This window comes from Fukomys damarensis, unplaced genomic scaffold (genome assembly GCF_012274545.1).
Source record: "Fukomys damarensis isolate Sample0158 unplaced genomic scaffold, DMR_v1.0_HiC HiC_scaffold_17, whole genome shotgun sequence".
In the NCBI taxonomy this organism is placed as follows: domain Eukaryota; kingdom Metazoa; phylum Chordata; class Mammalia; order Rodentia; family Bathyergidae; genus Fukomys; species Fukomys damarensis.
This window is the reverse complement of record NW_022900929.1, coordinates 78,068,729-78,072,961: the sequence shown is the minus strand read 5'-3', so window position 1 is coordinate 78,072,961 and position 4,233 is coordinate 78,068,729. Positions and strand designations below refer to the sequence as shown.

The window sequence follows — 4,233 nt, the reverse complement described above, 5'->3', positions numbered from 1 at the left end:
ACCCCAGTTCTAGGAATGAAGTACAGTGGAGTTTAAGGAAGACAAAATGCAGCACTCTGAAGCTACTCAGACAGACCAGCCTTGTCTACAGTTCATGAGTCAGTTGACCATGAACAGGAGTTGGCTGGACGCTTTCCACAGCCAAAGCAACCAGATTCTCTTACCAAGGCCAGAGGCCCATTTTTCAGAAATGAAAGCAGCACCCTAAGAGTAACAAGCTAAAACCAACCAGACAGTAAAGTTGGTACAGTTACTTGATCACAAAGAATGACTGCAACCAACCTTCAGAGTCACCGATGACTTGGTGTTATGGTTTGTGTTTAGATAATGTTTGTCCTGCTGGGTTTTGGACTTGTCTTGGTTCCCCAAAGCCTCATGCGGATGAGGTGGGACTTTCTTTTTCAGAAGTAGTTGAATCTGGAATATGTGAGGCTTGGATTAAGGGCATGTGATTACTAAATCACTTTATGTGAGCGATTAGTTTGGCTACCTAATCCTGGTAGTCTGAATAAGATAAAAGGGGCAGAAAGATGCTGTTAAACTTGTCCCATGGTGCCATTGATACAGTGTGGGTGCCATAAACTGCCTCACTTGTTACCTTTGCGGCTTTGTGTGTGCCATGTTGTTTCTCCTCTGTGATGCTTGTTTGCCGTCTCAGCCTTGGAGCTACCGATTATGGACTGAAACCACTGAAACCTCTGTGAACTGTAAGCAAAATAAACCCCTTCCCTTTTAAGTTTGGGTGTCAAGTATTTTGCCTCAGCAATGAGAGAAAAGTAACGAACACACTCTATGACCACAAGTAATTTATCTGTTAATTATCTGTGTGTCACAGGGCTGCAGACAGGAATGCTCCTCTGAGACATATTTGGTCTGATTAAAGAGGTAATGTGGCAGGAGATTAGGGCGTGGCAAACTGGCTGGAGTGTGGGCATGACCTGTTAATTATCAAGTTCTAGGGCACCTATGTAGCACAGCCCCCAAAGCCCTGCAGGTGGAGCCAATCAGAAAGTGCTGCTATGACTCACAGAGAACTTGCAGAAACAGTCTCCCAATCCTTTTCATAACTCATCCAAGTTTTCGAATACAATGGCCTAGGCCTGGCATCAGCCTGAGGAGTGGAAGGTACAAAATGACAGTCAGCACTGAGCACTCCACCACTGTGTTCTCTTCCACAGCAGTCCACCCTCACACTAGAGTGTGCTTTTCCCCTCCTTCTACTTGGCCCAAACTCACTCTGCAAAGCATATTTCTTTCCTTACCTGTACTAAACGTAAAACCTTGCTACCTATTACACTTGTCTTGACCAACAGGAAGAACCTAGGACCCATCTCTAGACGGAGACTCCAGCCCCAAAACCTGGTAATAATACTAAAGTGCAATCCAAGTTCAAATTTGTCTGCACCTTTTCCTTCACACAGTAAGCATCTCCTGAACTTCTGGGTCTGACAAGGCTCAAGCAGAACCCCTTCATTTGATCCAAAACCATCTTTAGATTTTACTGACTTTGAACGCAAATGAAATAATGCTAAGAAGCCAGCGAAGCGCCAAGGAAATTTATTTTAGCCCTATTATCAACATTTCAGTGATTCTCAAAGTCTACAGTAACTCTTTCACTCACCTCATTTTTATTTCCACAGCCTCAGGAGGAACTAAAAGTAGTTATACACATTTCAAGAGGTCAATGCACTGTTTTTGGAATCTTCTTGTGCACTAACGTTTCTTAGGTTGCTGTACCATTCTGAAAAATAAGTAAGAGTTGATATAGCCTGGCATTTTTACAAAGCTGAAGTCTGGACAGACTGTTGTTTCATTTCCTTTGATTTTGGTCTTGGTTTCCAATGTCAGAAAATTCAGTCACAGATATAAAGCACACTCCCACTGACCATGTACTACAACTCCATTCTAGCATTTTTAATATTAAAAAATACATTTTCTGTACTTTTATATGTTACCCAAGCATTCTAAACTCATGTCGCTCTTTTCAGATCAGGATTCTTGTAGGAAATATCTTTCTTATCAGCTATCTTGCTCTGGGCTAGGGTCAAGGAAAAATGAAGCTGGAAGAAAAGTTAAAAATAAAAAAAAAACAGGGTGGGAAGCCGGGCATGGTGGCGCGTACCTGTATTCCCAGCACTAGGGACTGAGGGGCATCTTGTTCTGGGCTAGGGTCAAGGAAAAATGAAGCTGGAAGAAAAGTTAAAAATAAAAAAAAAACAGGGTGGGAAGCCGCACATGGTGGCGCGTACCTGTATTCCCAGCACTAGGGAGGCTGAGGCAGGAGGATCGCTGTGAGTTCAAGACCAGCCTGGGCTACATAGTGAGTTCGAGGTCAGTCTCAACTACATAGTGAGACTCTATCTCAAAAAACAAAAAAACAGGGTGAGAACATAATATCTAAGATACAGAAACAACTGAAATGTCCACTTACTAAAGAATTGATAAAGAAAATGTGATATGCATATGCAATCAAAACTTATACAGCCTTAAAAAAGGAATCCAGATAAGAGGATTTAGAAGGCACTGTGCTGAAAAGTAAATTAGACACAGGAAAAAGTCATGATCTTGCTTATTTATGGAGTATTTTTTTAAATACGCAGAGACAGAGAAAAAAACAGGGTTACCACAACAAGAGCACAGGAGGAGAAGGAACAAAGGATAAATCTAGATCAAAGGATACGAAATAGCAGATGCCTTGGGTGAACAGGTCTAGTCATCTGTGGAAGGCCCAATAGGAGGACTGAGGCCCAACTGTCCTCCTCGGGGAGCTCTGAAAAGAAGGAGAACAAGTGTGCAACACGCTGCAGCGAGAAGTAAAACACGTGAGAGGCTGCGGTTTACCTGGAGAAGGGCCGTGGAGGGTGGGAGACGGATGAATTCTGCGTAACACTAACTGCTTGGGCCCGGGCCTGAGTGAATAAGGTGGAAGTGCGCCAGTCACTCCAGGCTTTCTGTCAAAGGGAGACAAGAAGTCCCTGGTCCTCCAGATTTTACCCCGATTCCGTGTCTACTTTTCATCCTTGTCACCTCTTGGTCAGGTTCGAGCTTGTAGGCTGGTTCCTGCAGAGCTCTAAAATATAAGAACTCATGTCAATACAATTGTATTGGGGATTTTTACTAAGTAAGTAGATTTTAGCTGGTCCTAACACAAAAAAGTTGCTGTGTGAGACAAAAGATGTGTTAATGCTTCACTGTGGTAACTGTTTTACTACTATATACATGTTATAACATCATGTCCTAAGTCTCAAATATACATAAAGCATTTGTAATCTCTTCCTTATAAAGAAAGCACTTCAGAAACTAAAGTTTAGCTGATGTCACAGAGGACCCTAAAGTTTTAACAGCATCGAAAGTTAAAATATTCTAGACTTTAGCCTCAAATCCTATGCAGCATTTGAAAACTTACACCCATTTCCCTTCATCTGCAGATAAGTCAGTATCACAACCAGCTTGGGCCTTGGTTTGTTTCCCTTTCCCTGTATTCCTTGCCTGGGGCATGATACATGCTAAATTCCCCTTAATGTGTTCTTGAAGCCAGTCATTTATCAAGCTGGGATTACAGAAGTGGGCCTTTAAAAAATGTAATTCAAGAAGAAAAAGGAAAGGTTTTCAGAATGGGATGTGAGAGTTTTTATTTGAGTCACTTTTGGCAGAGTGAAAGTCTAATTGTTTCGAAGATTGAAGATCATTTTGAATTTGTTGATCCTGGTTCCTGAGGATAAAGAGAAAAGAAAGAATATGAGACCACTTCCTATTACTTTACAGTTTGCTCAGCACCGTGAAGGGTAAAGTTTGATAAAGATAACAGAGAATCCAGAGACTGAAGAAAGTAGACACAACCCCTAAGATCAAAGAGAAAGAGGGTATAAATAGATAAAGAGAGATTCTTCCTGGGAGAAGGAATTTCAGGCCGCTGAAGGGGAGGATACCATATGGAGAGGGCCTGGGGGAGCACTGAGGCCCATTCTACCAGAACAGCTGCTGGAAGGACGGCACCCTCGCGTTTACATCCGCAAAGCCCGAGTTAGAAAGGCAGCAATTGGTGACGTAAGACTGAAGTCAAAACCTAGTCTTTGTTGACTTTCTGGGCAAGTTACAGTATTAGTATTACTTTACCTTTTGTTTTTGCAACAGAGTACAATGCCTTGATGTCTCATATTTAGAGGTTACACCAAAGGAAAAATAGAATTAAGAATTCTAAAAAGCATAATGAATATATATCTCAGTTGAAAA

The 4,233-nt window shown here is 41.9% G+C and overlaps 1 long non-coding RNA gene across 1 annotated transcript; it reads right to left on the bottom strand.

Moving 5' to 3' along the window:
- Nucleotides 1-1,053: 1,053 nt before the first annotated feature.
- Nucleotides 1,054-2,279, bottom strand: LOC117286553. Its single transcript, XR_004517745.1, has 3 exons — nucleotides 2,250-2,279; nucleotides 1,622-1,741; nucleotides 1,054-1,111 (listed from the first exon to the last, which is right to left on the bottom strand). It is a non-coding gene; the product is annotated as an uncharacterized LOC117286553 (long non-coding RNA).
- Between the last annotated feature and the right edge of the window lie 1,954 nt (nucleotides 2,280-4,233).